This window comes from Balearica regulorum, chromosome 5, assembly GCF_011004875.1.
Source record: "Balearica regulorum gibbericeps isolate bBalReg1 chromosome 5, bBalReg1.pri, whole genome shotgun sequence".
Classification (NCBI taxonomy): domain Eukaryota; kingdom Metazoa; phylum Chordata; class Aves; order Gruiformes; family Gruidae; genus Balearica; species Balearica regulorum.
The window spans coordinates 7,558,665-7,574,756 of NC_046188.1; the positions used below are offsets into that span (position 1 = coordinate 7,558,665).

Sequence of the window (16,092 nt, forward strand, 5' to 3'; positions counted from 1 at the left end):
GGGGAAGGAGAGCCTGAATGCCAGGCTTGACTCCACTGTTCGAACGCCCCGATTCCCTTTGGCAATTGCGTGGAAAGGTCATAGTCAGGGACATCTGAGGTGATGTAGTGCTGACAGTTCTTAGATGGTAATTGCTGGCTTTTCATGGACATGAATCTCGTCACCACCAAACAGAATTTCTTGCCTCGGCAGCAGCACGACTGTAGGAAATTCCTCTCCCGTCTGCTGTTCATGCCTCTCTTTGTGGCCCCTTGGTTTTGCTAAATGCCAGACTGATTGTCTGTCTTTGTGGCTGGGCTTGAATGCAGGGGATGGAAAACTTTAGTGGAGCTGTAGAAAGGTTGGTCTTGTTTCTACTTCAAAAAAAAAAAAACATCAATTACTGGTTGTCCTTTCAAGACAAAATTAGCCACCAAAGCTGCCCTTTTAGCATTGCCAATTAGAAGTTTTAGAATAAAGCAGGTGTTCTGTGCTGCAGTTTGACAGCAGTCTCCAGTCTAGGAAGGTCGAGAGATACGCGGTTGTCCCACTTTTTCTTTTTGGTCAGCAGTTTGCCACTGCTGGTACCTGGATGTGTTTAATGGGAGCTGGAAAAGGGACAGAGTGGATTGAGAAGACTCAAAACGTTTAGCACCAGGCCTGTAGGGAGTGTATGTTACCAATATTGGAAAATTTATTTTTCTTTCAAAGGTCGGGGTTGAGGCACAGAGACCCTGTGAGGGTCCTGCTGCCCGCAGGCAGCTCTTAGCAGGCAGCAGGTCTCCTCGCTGCCTGTCCTCTCTGCAGCCCACCAGGCATGTGCTCAGCCCCAGCGTGGAGCTGCCGTGCAGATAGCAAGCACGTTGTGGCCTCCTGCCGCCCCCTCATCTCCTTCGGTAGCTGTCAGGAGATGTCCATGGCCTACAAGGAGCTAACAAGTGATGGGTCAAGGAGGAGCCAGGGCTATGTTCAGAGGGTGCCCTGCTTTCCGCGGGCACATGGCCTGCTCTCTGCAGATGGGAAATAGTCTAAGTATTAAGAGATTTGGTTTGATTAGCTGAAATCTCCTGTTGGCAGCACATTTCCAGTCCCTGGAGCAATGGAGATCAGACAGGTTGCCAAGGCAACACACAGCCTTCAGCGAGAGGTTTACTGCTGCATCGTCCTTGGTCAATTGATGGAGTAGGGTTTATTTAGGTCTTGGGGGGGGGGGAAAGCTGCTGTCCGGCCTTTTGCTGTGGTGAGTCATTCTGCCTTAGGTCAAATCGGTGGAACTAGGAACAAGGTTTTGTGGATGAGAAAAATAAGTACATGAGGGCATAAAGATCCCAATTAGATTCCTCTTTGAGGAGGTGAGAGCACTTCAGTTCTGAGTGGAGACAACTTATTCTTTGTTATCCCCCCAAATAAAAGAAGCAGCAATTGAGATCCTTCTTTCTTCTCCCTCTCCTCCCCTTTCTTCTCTCTCCCAAATGTAAAATACTTATTTTTGTTTGCTAGAGGACTCTGTGCTTGCTGTTGAATTCTTGACCTATACCAGGGATCCTTCCAGTTTGACCTTCTGTCACTGCTTTGCTTGTTGCTCTCTGCTCCCTCCTCTGTTGCAGAAGCCTTGATAAACGCAGCTTATGCAAGTTTTCATTTCATTACATTATCCCTCCTTTTGCACCACCAGGGAGGTGAAAATGTCACCACTGTGAACACCACTGTGGCAGTGGTGGTGTGCTGAAAGTCATCATGTCTGTGGTTGCCTGTTCAATGATCTGGACTCAGATCAGGGAGTGTGCTGGGACATGGCCATCTCTCACTGTGACTGTTCCTTGGTTTTACTGAGATCACAGGGTTGCACCAGCGGTGTGCAGAGCTTTCTCTGAAATTTCGGAAGAGACTTGATGCAGTGTTCACATATGCATGGCCAAGGAGGGAAATGCCACTGTGCTGAATGCAAGGCCTTGATTTGCTACGTTAGCGATGGTCTCTTTAAAGTTATTCTGGTATGGATAGGAAAGACATGCTACAAGGCTAACAAGACCACATCTGGTGAGGTTAAGATGGTATATGGGAGACACCATCAGAGTGCCCTTTTTGGTTTCTCCGACTGTTGAGGTAAATGTGGGTTGTGCTCAGCAGTAGATACCTTGTTAGCTCAGGAAGATACCATTGCACAAGCAAGAATTACGAAGCAGGCACCCCATGGTTTAACATGGGGAGCCAGGCTGGCATTTTCTGAACATGCAGGTGCTCTGGTTTTCTTGTAAGTGTGTGCCTCAGGTGGTGTCATGTAGCATGGGGAGAAGAGAAGAAATTAAAAAAACAAATCTACACACTGCTTGCTGAGAGACAAACTCTGACCTTCTCTGTCATAAAATGAAGGCATGGCCTTTGTAGACAGCAATTTGTATGTGAGAGGGAGAAATTAAAAAGGGTGGAGGAGCCTTTAAAAGTCTACATTGGCATCTTTACTTATTTACCCTTTTTGAGAGGATGTCAGTTGATAGATGTGTCACTGTGATGATGCACAGTTATCTTCTTTCCCTGTCTCAAAATACTGCATTAGTGATACCATGGCAACAAAGAAGTTGTCTTTAAGGAAAAGGAAAGAAAAAATAAAAAAAAGCGTGACTTCAGCGTTCAAGAAAGGTGGCAGACTGATAGCTCTACTCTTTCCTTTCTACCAGTAAGGCAGTGGTGGTGTCAGCTATGACAAAATGTATCCGGTTATGAACTCTGTTGTACTGTAACTGAAAACAAGCCTGGGACATGATCGAAGACAAACCTACTACAGTAAGAGCGGGCTGAGAATCTTCTGAGAAAATGTGCTCTTGTCAGGTAGTTAAATTCTGTTTAAATTATAACTTTTTCTAAGAAATAAATCATCTTGAAAAAACTTTCCTAGACCCAAGTTGTGTCCTTATTCAGGATGGAATTCCTCTCTGAGGAAAGCGTGGTGACGGTGAGAGAAACCAGCTGTCCCTTGCTACTGCAGTAGGTTTTCTGGAGGTCAAACAGTGAAAGGACATGTAGAAGGGGCAAGCTCAAGTCTCTGTCCTGCTTGATTCAGACTTGCATTGAGTACAGGTCTCATCTCTAACATGACAGCCCTAAGCAGCAGGAGTTTGGCTTTTAAGAACTAGCTTCTTTCTCTTGATTGTATAAAAAGTTATTGCAGCCTTTTTCTTGCTTTCCTACATCTTAGGTGAAAGCTTTGACCACCAAGTTAGTCCCCTCACTGCTTTGTGTTGGCTGTTTCTGCAATGGAAAATAGTTTCAGCATGCAAAACTGAGAATTTGAGCATGGCTTGGAGATCAGGGTGAGTGTTAAGATAGATAAGAAATGACACAGCAAAGACTTGAGTGTAAGAATTTCTCACAGACTGTGGACTAGGAAGGTAATTTTCTTCCTGGTTCTAATTTTTTTTTTTTTCCCCCACTTGTTTGGAGAAGGACTGAGACAAACAGTTGTGAAGGCTGTGGTTTTCACTTTGGTTTTCTCAGCTGTTGGCCCAACTCTGAGAACAAACCTGCCAGGAAGTGGTGGTGGTACGGGAGGGCTAAGCCCTGAATGGGTACCACGAGGTTCTTTGCGCTGTCCCCATTAAACCTCTTCAGCCCTGACATGGAGAGGACCAGCTTTCAGTTTGTGAATGGCAATTCAAGCACTGTGCTGCTCAAATTCTCAGTCTCCCTGGCCCTGTTAACGTCAATTAATTTTAAATACCATGCTGAATCGGAGCCTTTTTTAAGATTGTTACTAAGATTGACAATTAGTCTCTGAATCACCCTTTAGAAGCCTAGGCTGTTACTTGAGTCACCTTCGTTAGCGTGAATGCTCCCCTGTCCATTAGGACACACTTCTGTTCCCTTGTTTCATCCATATTTGTGATGTGTGTGCTTACAGATGGAGGAATGGGGTGAGAGCCAGGACTCTTCTGGATGCAGAACATCAGGCATCGTCGTTTGCAAACACCGTGTACTTGGTGTTGATTTGAACTAGCGCTCCACAGTCGTTTGAAACACATCCAGCAAAACTAATACTTCATCTTTTCTAATTGGAAAATGCCTTTTGTTGAGGGCAGAATATTTCACAGAACTGTGTCTGCTTGGTTGCAAATGTCAGGAGCATTGCTCAAGGCCAGGGTGGGATTTCTGCTGCTGGGAAAACAGTGCTGCCACAAGGTCGTATATAGCAAGATATATAGCAGCCTTTGTAAGGTGGAAAATCTGGCCTCAGGGAAAGACTTCTTGAACCTGGGCTGCCTTGTTGCTGGCTTATGGCTCTCTCAGGTGAGCTGCTGGATGCTCTGAGGTTTGCCCTCCCAGTGTTTATGTCTTTGTCATTTATCTGCAGCAGGTTATCAGTGAAGTCCAGACTGTGTCCTGAGAACTGAAGTCTGGATCTGCTCTTTTTGAACCTCAGTGAGCAGGTTGAAAAAAATAAGGTGTACCAGCGCTGACCCTACTGCTGGCCCCAAAATGGGCTGCACAGTGAGCCAAGCTCAGCCCAAAGGGTAGAGGGTGCCCCACTCTAGTCTTGCACCTGGGCCATGGTACTGGGAAAAGGAAAATGTGAGTTTAGAGAAGAATTTATCTCAGACTTTCAATTTCTTAAGTGAGTGCCCTTGCTTAATGCCACCACCTTGGTGTCCTCTGTTGTACCTGATGTGCCTTCCCTTGAACTCAGTGTTGCCAGGAGGTGTCGGGCGTCTCTACTGGACTACATCCCTAAGAAGAACCAGGCTTTGGGGGAAGAAACACCAGTCCTGTGGCTTTCAGGTGACCCGAGGTGACTGAGGAGATGCCTGGAGGCCCATGGCTGTCACCATGGTGTCATCTCTAGGAAGGTGCTGTAGATGTTCTATTTGGGAGCCTCAGCCTTGGAACGAAAAGGTATTCCTAGACACTGCAGAGCATGTGTAGAGAGATAGGACTTTTCTTGATTGTTCTTTTGGGTCTGACTTCCTCCATTTTGGTGTGTGTCTGTGCTGTGGCTCCCTTTCTGTGGAGCAGTTGTGTTAGTGTTTCCCTGCTTCACAGAGTTGCTGGGGGTATAAATGCATTGAAGCCTGCAAGGTGTTTGGGTACTGTGGTTATGTGGATCATAGAAGAAAGGGAGATGAAGTTGCTGTATTGTCTCTGAGACCTTTGAAATTGCATGCCTATATCATAGGCCTTAAGGACAGTTTAAATCTTTAAAGGTGATCTCCAAACAGATCAGCAGCAGCTATGAATGGGCTCATTCTTCCACCCTTTGATCAAATTTTGCAGTGAAAGTTATTACAAGTATAGTCAGGCCAAAAGTGCCTTTCAGTCCTTCATATTCCTTATATAAAAGAACTGGAGAACTTTCTCATTCTTGCTATCTGTAAATCAGCACATTAAAAAAAAAAAAGTGTGTGAAACTGAGCCTCAATGCAGGGCAAGTCCTCCTGCCTTGGGTGGGAATTTCACTCTTCTGCTACAGCTCTGTATGTGGTCTGATTGCATTTCTGATAATGTATTTGTGGATCACCTTGAGGAGAAGAGGAGGAGTTATACAACTGTTCCCTCACAGTACTGTTAGGAAGGGTCGGGCTTTGTCTCCTTTGAAATAGATATCAGGAGAGAGCTGCAATCCTGTGAAAACACACATTTATTTCTGAAGTGTTTGTATATTGTGTGTGTGTGGTGCACATGAATAGAATTGCCACCTGTCCGAGGCTTATAAAGATGATCTGGGGAGCGGCGGTCATGTACTCCTTATTCTAGCAGTTTGCTGTATGAAGAATTGGTGTCCTACAGTTTCCCTTGGTCTGCATTTATGAAATGCTGCATGCAATGAGTTGCTTTACCCTTTGTGGCACTTTCTGAGCTTGCATAGATATGGATTCGTTAGAGGTTTTGCTATAATGGAAACAGTGTTAGCTGTGGCTCAGGAAAACCCTTTACCTTTTTTCTGTCTTGCGCTCTCAGAAAGATCCCATTAGTTATCCTGTCCCTTTAGGAATCCACATACGGCACTATTTTCCTGTATAACCTTGGCCTCAGCTTGTGAGCGGGCGAAGTGACAAGATCTCGATACCCATGTGCTTTGGGCACCGAGTAGAGGAAGCAACTGAGAAACCTTCTTGGCGTTTCCATTGCACCCAACAGAGAACTTGTTCTTGCAGGGGGGCTGCTGTTACCGTTTCACCCCACATAACTTTTCCTTCAGTAGCTGCTGATTATCACTAAGTGTGAGGCTTGTTACAGACGGACTCCTGTGCTTCGCTGTGCTGTGACACTGCTGATAGGGATGAGGATATGTAGGTATGCAAGTAGGTGGAAACTTTCTAATACATCATAATAGTAATAATAATAACGTGCACTTCTACTGCCTTGCAGCTTTTGCTAGAACTTCTGCCCACGCATCAGCCTACTTGGTTCACAATGCAGTGTGCATGCTAGACAATTAGTGGCTGATAATGAAAAATGTCATGGGAACCAGCAGGAAAATCATAGCTTACTCCAGATATATAATGAAATGTAATTAGCACAGACAGTAAAACAGACAATTTATGGTTTTTTTCGTAATTAAAAAGTACCAGTAAACATTTCTTTTGCAGGAAGCTTGGTATCAAATGGAATTAAAGAGCTATTGTCTGGAATAGGATTTTATGCAAAATTTAACCCTTGTAAAGCTGAATGGATTAAGGTTTTGTTAATTGCAGATTCTCCAAGTGAATCTATTGTAGCACTTCATCCATTCATTCTCCGGGTCTGTCTGGAGGGGCCAAGTCTGCTAGTGGAATTAGCGTGAAACCTGCTACGAGCCAAATAACCAGTGGGATTCAGTGCATGTATCAGTGCAGCCAGTACTTCCCTCCTGCTCTCCCAGACAGACTCTCCCCTGAAGTCGTCTTGTAGTGTTGAGGTAGCTTCGAGGGAGAGGTTGGAGCAGGAGCGGCATTGTCTTGTGCTCCCTGTGTCCTCCATCAGATGCCTTCTGTTGATCTCCCTTCCATCTCTGATCTCCTGTTTCCTGGATTGGGGCCCCTTGTTTGTTCTTAAGCACTGTACGCAAAGGAGTGTGTGCAGTTGTGCATGCCCTCAACCTCCCAGGAGTGTAAATACCATTTCTTGGCTTGTGCTTTCACCTGGGTAACAGAGTATGTGGATCCACTGTGGTGTTGCACAAAAGCATGTATGGTGTTCATTTCTTAGCTTAAAAATGGGTGAGTGGGAGAAAGTCCTAGCTGAATGGACTGTTCATATCCCAAAGCATATGGTGGCCAGCTCCTTCCCTGGACTTTGCCGCCCAGGGTTTGAACCAACAGTTGAATGCCTCACTACATCTCTTCTTTCCCCCAGGTATAGCCTGTCATCTATTGCCGTAAGGCTGGACATTTTACTTGTCTGAGACACTGACACACAACAGCAATGCTGTAACACATGTGATGTGTGTGCATTTCTGCTCCTCCTCCTCAACACTCTCCCAGTCCCAGACGTCCCACCACAAACCAGAACAGAGCTCTATTCCAAATCAGTTTTACAATAATTTCCCAGGCATAGTCTTAGCCTAGAGTTTCAAGTCTGCAGCAAAAGCCTGTGGGTTCAGCTGAGGGTTGAAAGGAGACCTGGGCCATGTTGTCAGGACCTGATGCAGGTGCAGAACATTTTCCTCTTGATGGTGGAGGAGCAGAGAAGCCAGCGTGCCTCCCATCGCAGAGGGATATGAGCTTCCAGCTGGAGCCAGGTGCACAGGCTGTAAGGTTTCTACCCACGTATGTGAGACAGTGCTCAGGTGCAAAATCACAGCCCTCCCTCAGAGACGCTGTGGCACAAACCTTTAGTAGCTGGCAAGGATAATGTGGGGGAGAGAAGAGGAAACTTCTGCTTAAAACCGTGGGACAGGATGCACGAGCTCGTATGCCTTGTGCTGCAGAAGCCTCAGCCACCTCCCTGCAGTGGGGCAGACCCTCCTTAGGAGCGGGGTCTGTGGTTTGCTGCAGGAGCCATCTGTGCAGGAGGTGTCAGTTCTGTAGTGGTCCTTCTAGGGCACCTTTCCTCTTTGCTTGGTACCTACAGTGAAGGGAGGGGTGGTGCAGGGATCTCAGCCCTCGTTGGTAGCTGGCTGATAGTCTTTGTTGCTCAGGATGTCTGTGCAGTCCCTTCTTACCCATGCTCCCAAAACATCTGCCTCTGTGTGGACACAGTCATTAATGTTTGGCTTTGAAAGCTTCGTCCTAGAAGCTGCTGCTGGACTTTTCATGAGCTTTGACAGAAGGTGCCTTTCACATCTCTGTTCCCAAGGAGCAGGGGAAGCCTGAAGGGTTGTCCCAAGTCCTATGCCACTGTGCTTCTACTTTCTCATTCCTCTGTAGCTGACCAGGAAACAAGAACAGACGGGCAGTAATGCTGTTCTGCTAGTCTGAGATCCTCTAGAGCAAGTGGATAGCAGGTGATAATTTGTCTCCAAACTTTCTTTCAGGATGCCTGGTCTAGTCAAGGGTCTGCTTTTTGCTCTGGGATTTTGCATGGTACCGTGCAGATCTATTGGAGAAAGGGGCACTTTGAGGATTTCTGCAGCTGGGGATTGTTTAGTGTTATCAGAGCATGTGTTGGACAATTGGTGTTTAAAAAATATCAGTGGCTTGCTTGTGCCCTGTCTGAGAAGGAGGACCTCTGGCATCTCCTTGGGCTCAGAGCTGAGATTTTATAAAAGGGCTTGATAAATACTAACAACAGTGTCCTTGCAACACCCCCACACGCTCTGCAAAGCAGTCACTCACAATAGAGCCTTCAAAACCACGGCTGTCAGTTTGCTACGTACCTGCTCCAACTTCACACATACACATATGCGTGTGAGCTTGTGCAGATGCACACACAGACACATGCACTTGTGTGCTGAGATGTGGTGATCCCAGGTGTTTTATAAGTAAAGCAGAGATCACAGTCCTTCTTCCTGCCTATGGTATGCTCAAGAAAAGGAGTTGGTGATGGGACCCAGTCATGTATATTCTGGGGTTATGGATACTTTGATTTATACACAGCTCCTTTGATTTATACTTGGCTCCAGCAGCCGCTTAATGGTGACTTCAGCAGCTGAAAATAGCTAGAGTAGATGTATCACTCAGCCACTCTCACGTCCCCAGCCCTGCCCCCTGGGTTGAGATGCGAGCGGAAGATAGAGCCAGTATGCACCTGCCAAATTATCCAGGGAAGCTGTGGCACCAAATTTCAGTCCTGGCAGGGACATCCGCTGTCTTCGTAGACCCTGCTTAGTGCTGGTGTAGCACAAGGGGGACATAAGTAATTGCCAGAGAAGTGACTGTGCCCATGCAGAAGAGAGCAATGAAAATGTAGGCTTGATCTTGTTGTCATTTAAGCTGCTGTAATTCAGTGCATATTTCTGTTCCTTCCTTAGGCTGGAGTGAGCAAGGTCAGAGCCACCTCTGGAGTCTGTGTGATCCATATTCCTCTGGGTTCAATCCCAAACACTCGTCTGTTTTGCATGTAGGATACTGCTCTGCATTGGTGAATTTTGTTTCCAGCTGAGGCATATTGGCTTGTATTAATTTAGGTTTTTTAAATCCTCTGGATCATAGTCCTTGTGTGCACTGCCAAGGCTGTAACTGGAGACAGCCTAGCTCTTCTAGCCTATGTCTTCTGCTGAGTCAAGTCTTGTAAACTCCCAGTGGGCTGTTTCACAGGCAGGGCTGGCTCTGTTTACGTCCTTTCCTCCTGCTCATCTCATCTGTGAGCTGTAGCTTTGCAATCACAGGCATCCCTGGTGTGTCGCTGCTGCTGCTGTTTCATTTTTATGGGGTCTTTGACTTGAATTGAACAACTGAATTTCACCCCTTCCTGGTGAAGTAATTACCAGAATAACAAGCCAATTTTTTTAAATTTTTTTTTTTCAGATGGCACTTACAGTTTTTGACGCATGTGCCCTTGCCATCCACATCGGATGATGTATGTAGTGTTTGTCCCTTGTTTTGGCATTTTGATATGTGTTAGAGAGGTGAAATGGCTTTAAAAGCTTTTTGCTGGCGCCTGCGGTTTGTTGCAGACCCAGTGGCACAGGCAGAATGTGATAAATTGCAATAAGACTGTTTCTCTACAGTTTCACGTAGGGATGTTGACGTATAGGACTAGGTTGTCAGCTGGTGCAGATCCACTGTGCTTACTACATGTGGCCAAACCTGACACCAAGGGAGCTAAACTGAATTACCTGAGCTGGAGGCTGATCCTCTGCAGCAAAGAACGGCAATTATGTAGTACAGTAATGTCCTTCTTATTTAAGGGTAAAGTAACAGTTTAGCGAGGATCATAGGCTAGACATTAACCTGGTTCTTAGTAAATGTAATGAAGTCAGTGAGTACCATTACAGTGTCATCTGATGGTTTTAGAGAAAATACACAAATTGTAAAGGAGTTTTTGGGGCCTTTCGCCCCCGGAGCTAATCCTCCTTGCAGCCCCCTCTGAGAATTTACCGCAGGCTGTGCAGAAATGGTTTGTGACCAAGTGCCCTTTCTCAGCTGGATCCTTGTTGCAGTATAGATTGAGGGTGTCTCTCTTGAAGCTGGTGGGATTCTGCATCGATATGAAAGTTTATTAAAATCAGTTAGTCTCTCCTGTGATGGAGTTCATCATGTGACAGAAATGAAGACCTTAATCAGAACCAGGTTTGGTGTGCCATGTACCCTGTTGCTGATGTGCTCAGTAGACTGGCCCAACACGGATGTTGTATTCATTTAACGCACGTCCAAGTTCTGCTGAATTTCATTGCTATTTCTTCTGGGGAGAGGATGGGGAAGCTGAGCCGTGGTTACAGATGTGGATAAACCACGTCTTTTTCACTGGGCTGTTTTTCCCAGTTGCACTGATGTTTTCTTTCTGACTTTCTGTTCCTAGTTACTCCTGAGGTCACTGGGGGTTTTTTTTGCAGTTGGAGTCTTCATTATCCTCCCAGCAGTCCTCTTCCACTTCATCAACCAGAAGCTCTGCTTTGAAAAGAGAAGTTGGATCCCATGTCTGGAACATCAAGGGGGAAGAAAACACTACAAAGAGAAGTCCAGAGTTCGTGAGGGCCTCGGTAACTATCACAGTATTATACCACCTTTGATGTACAGAATGTTCCTGAGGCTTTAATTGCTGTGAAGACAGAGGTAGACCCATTTGCTGTGTCTCGGGTTATTTGTGTGGAGAACAGCAGGGTTTTGGATAGACTATAGTAACCTCCAAAACTTGATCAAATGGATATGCAATTGCTACCAGACTCCCATTATCTTTGTTGTCTGGAGCAATCTCTTGAAAAATGGACAGCAACACTGGGGAAAAAACACACTCCCCATTCTGTCTGTTGTGGGAGTGTTTTGTTAATCCAGCAAAGAGCAAAATGTGAGCAATTCTGAGTAATGACGCTGCCTTTCTGCTCACAAAGGATATGCCTGTCCTGGTTTTCTTGTAGTAGCTATTACACGCTCTTTCATGTGTTTGTTCTTGTCTGGAAACATTATGTCTTGGGTAAATCCATGAGTCCTGGCATCAAAATAACTGGGAATTTTACTGTGTTACAAAAATAACATTTTAATGTTTCTTAGCCATCAAAAGTCCTTCCATTCTGGTAACGGTGGTAACTGAGAATCGGGTAATTTCATCATACATTTGTTTGTAAATTTGCATGTCATAAGTGTATAATCATTGAAATAATCAGCCAAGAAGAGGCCTCAGAAGCCTTGCAGTGAAAGGATCTGCTTCTCAGTGGTTCAGTCTTAAGGCTAGTTGTAGAAAGGCACAATTGCAAAGGAGTTTTTGGAGCCTTTTGCCCCTGGAGCTAATCCTCCCTGCTGTCTCCTCTGAGAATTTACTGCAGGCTGTCCCAAAAGTGGGATCGTTTACCCAGTGTGCAGTACGTCAATACACACACAGAGCAGAAGTATTTTATTTATTTCATGTCTGCGCAGAGATGGGTACTAGGTGGTAATTCCACAAAGCTAGCATGCTACATACAGAATCCACCACATATTTGTCTTGTTACAGGATTAGAAAAACCCACCTAAATTTACGCTACTTGGTTATTAATTACCACATCACATACTGTATGCTCCTTGAGGGTGTGTGGGGGGGTGTAATTTGCATAGTCCTTTAATTGGGTAGGTGGTGGCGAACCACCCCCCCAGCCACCTTTCCCTTCCCCTGGTTACTGCCGATTCTTGTTGACTTCAGGCCTCTGGCATTCGCCCAGCTCTCCGCTCCTTCTGGTGCGGGATGTTTCCTTTTTATCAGTTCTTCAGCTCTCCTTCAAGGGTACTCTTTAGCAAAGCATGCTTTTTATCAGTCCTTCAGCTCTTCTTCAAAGGCATAGTCATCAGCAAGGCAAGTAGTGCATTTAACCCTAAATTAAACAGTCTCTAAGCACTAACCCAAACACATTTCTGTCCCTGTAAAGTGGAAAATTCTACTTTATGGATATCGCAGTCACAAAGTGTGGAGCCCCTGTAGGGTTTCTGGGTGTACATCTTGCCTTGTACACAGAGTTCAGCATGGCTGTTGCAAAGGGCATGATATGGTCATATTTTAGCAGTCCAGGATTTATGGGCAGTCGAAGGCTTGGATGCCGCATGTGAAAGAAAGTCAGCGGGACTGACTGCTTCTTGCTAAATGCTTTAGTCAGCCAGGGACAAGCTGATGGCTCCAACAAGTTAAAAGTACAAATGATCCTTGAGATTATTCCCACCTGCCCCCATCTCCATTGAAAGTCCTAACTTTAATGTTTCTAAACAAAGGCTATGGTGGGGTTTTTTTAATAAGTTTCCTTCATCGATATTATTTTTAAGTCTTTCTTCCCTTTTCTTCGCCTCCCATCAAGTGGTGTAAAAATGTGGCTTTTATTTCGGTTTTTAAGATGACACATCTCCCAGGGGTGTGTGGGCGTTGACATTCTATGGAGCTGTCACAGGCTATCATGTAAACATGTATTTGCAATGCTTTTAAAAATGTGAATTATTAATAAACAAGGTGGCTTGCTTTTTTTGTGTTTTGTTCCTTCCAAATTCTGAAGGACAAAAAATTGTTTCCCAGCTGACACACTCGATGGCAATTTTCATTTCAGACTAAATCTTATGTGTCTGAGTAATAAACCTTTGAAAACATGGGTTTATAATGGAAACACTAATTCAACTTTAACTACAGCTGTGCCGTACAAGCAAAATACCACACACATTAATGAGGTGCTAAATCTGATACAGCAGAGGAATGTGTTGTAATCATTAATTACAATGGAAGTTTAAAGTTGGAGCCTGCTTTTTCCGTTCAAACAAAATCAGCTTGGCAAGTTGGAGCTAAGAGCTATTTAAAAATACCGTCTCTATATTTAGTTTAAATTTCACCATAGCATTTTGATACTTGTAAGGCCAATATGGAATACGCGTGTAGGAAATGCTAATGCTGCTTTAAAGGACAGCAGCATGAGAGAATAGATTAAACCCAGGGCTAACGTAACGTGTCATATGGCGAATGTAAGAAACCTGGAGCCTGAGCTTGGGCTGGGAAGCCAGGAGAGGCTGTTTCTAGCACTGCAGTTGCCTGGTGAGGGAGCTGTCCCAGGAGGAGTGTTGACAAGCAAGAGTTTGTTTCAAATTCATAATCCAACCTTGCTGGGTAGAAAGGAGCAGGATTGTAATATGTAATTTACTGGTTAGCATTCACTTTTCCTCTTCTCAACTTCTTCTGGTGAGCTGTGTTTGTTACAAGGAGATCCTGATTCTACAGACTCTGCTGTTCTTTAACATGTAACCCACTAATGATTGCTCTTTGCAGTTAAAAACTCTCAAATTGAGGAAATCATTTTGCTTCTTCACATCTGGAATTAAGAGTGGTTAGAACATATCTGTCTGTTATGACTAGCAGCTTTATAATTGTCTAAATATCAGAGGAGGCCTTTTGCATTTTGATTCAGTGCATGAGAGGTTTCTCTTGTCCTTGGATCTAGTTGAGTTTTGAGTTATCTACTGATGAAAAAGAGAGTTGGTATAGAAACATAAGCAAATCTGTCTCCTTTGCAGGTGCACAGGCTGACATTCAGAAAATGTACTGTAAAGTGTCAAAGTCTTTGGTGGTGGTGGTGGTTTTGCTTTTCTGTATAGAGCCTGACCTCAGAACGAGGCAAGTGACAGAATAAAATAGGTTTCCATCTTTGTGACTCTAGGATACATCTGGCCGGTTTGTTCCTAATTTAATTTTAATTGCACAGTTTGTGTCCTTATGAAAGGAAAAAGATAAGGCAAAGATCTTTGTGAAAATGAAGAATTAATTGAAAACCTTTCAGGAGACCCCAGGACAAAGCCTCTTAATTACTGGGACACAATGGATAGTGTTTTTGATACTTGAGGCTTTTGTGGATCCTATTCTTGACTGCTTCATTGACCTTAGTGATGAGCCCGTCTCTTGAGCAAGGATGTGCTGCCTTGATTGCCTCTCACTCAGCTGCAGGAGCCCATTCACTGCAGGGGCTGGAGCTCATCTGGACACAGCCAGCCTGTATTTAGGACAGACTTGGCACTGCAAGGGAGAGCTCAGAGCAGGCTGCAAAGCTTGGTAGAGAAGCTGGTAAACACGTAACTGATAGGAGGGTAGCACAGAGTCAACTTCACACATTTTAAGCTTGCTTGGCTGTGCCCATTGTTCCAGAGGAAGTGGTGGCAGTGAGAAACAGGCCTGAGCTGACCGAAGCGATGTAGAGCCTTGATGTAGGTCATGTGCAGAATTCCTTAGTGAAGGAAAGATTAAACACCACACCTTTGGCCTTAATGGAGTCAGCTGGAGTGGTTCCTCACAGCATTGGTGATCTTTCAGGTGGTGGGGGAGCAGGTGTGTGGGTGAAATTTCCACTTGGAGCATCCCCCCACACAAAGAGGAAGGACCTTCCCTCTATCAGAGGCCTGGCAGATGTCAGTGGGGTCTCATGTGAGACCTTTTGATGCTGTGATGGTTTGGTGTCCCTTCCTGTAGCGTGAATTTCAGGACCACGAGGTGGTGATGGTGTTCTTACATACGGTGTTTATAGTGTTGCTGAGCTCTTTGCTTCAAAAGTTCATGGGTGAAATGAACTTCACAGGAACATGTGACAGTACTGGGCAAACCCTTGTGTGAAGAGCTGTGTCTAACCGTGTGCTTCAGTGCTGTGACTCAAAAAAAGAAACGGGCCCTCTTTGTTCTATACCGTAATCTTTTTATAATGATGTGACCTGAGACCAAGAAAGAAATTATGTTTTTCTGACAGTGCTTTATAAAAAAATATTCCAGTTGTGCCTTGCCTTGAACACTTGTTGTGATGTTAAGCATGTACTTCTGATATGTGAAAACAGCTCAAACATCATGAGGTTTGGAGAAACTTTTTTTTTTTTTCATTTTTCCCTTCTGCCTTACTAGCCTTGAGAGTGCTTTCAGTTCATGTTCTCCATCTGTTCTGCACAGCCACTGCTCTAGGCTCTGGGGCTAACAGCACACTTAAAATAAATAAATGGAGATGCAGTTCTTATATAAACCACTCCTCTTCTGTAGCTGAAGCTTTAAGGAAAGCATCAACACCTGTAGCACTCAATCAAGGCAGGAATGGTGGCAGTGCTGCCTGAATGTCGACCTTACTCTGTAAGTGCAGCCCTGGGCCCAGCCAGGCCCTGGCGACCCGGCATATGCAGCGTGTGGGACCATCATCTCCTAGCAGAGGCTTAGCTTCACGTTCAGAAACAAGTAGCATGAGTGCAGCGTGACAGTACCAGTCTGGCGTGAGCAGTAGACTGGCTTTCTCCAACAGTGTGGTAAGTCGTGGAAAGCCTGTGAATATCCTTCTCCAAAGAAATACAATTGCGGTTGGTCTTTGTAACCCTAATGCTGAGTACCCAGTAGCTCCGTTGTCCTTGGCAAGGTGCAGACTGGAAATGAATCTGGGGTTATTTATGTCACCTAGTTGAGGTAGGTAGCTCAGTCAAGGTGTTAGGTTCCTTGACCAGCCGGTGGCAGAAGGGAGAGGAGCTCTTGAAAGGGGTGTTTCTCAGTGCCCGAATGAAGCCGCTCTTTTAAGTTGCTTTTTCTCTCAATTGCTTTTATAGAGGCTCATAGGAAGAGTGGCTGGATATCAGACGGTGTAACTAT

General features: G+C 45.1%; 1 protein-coding gene across 1 annotated transcript in view; it reads left to right on the plus strand.

Annotated features, from left to right (window-relative positions):
* Nucleotides 1-16,092, plus strand: part of SYT16 (synaptotagmin 16) — a 109,387-nt gene that overhangs the window by 45,510 nt on the left and 47,785 nt on the right. The window contains exon 4 of the mRNA XM_075753348.1: nucleotides 10,852-11,032. The gene's annotated coding sequence lies outside the window, so the exon portion shown is untranslated. The remainder of the gene's footprint in view (nucleotides 1-10,851; nucleotides 11,033-16,092) is intronic.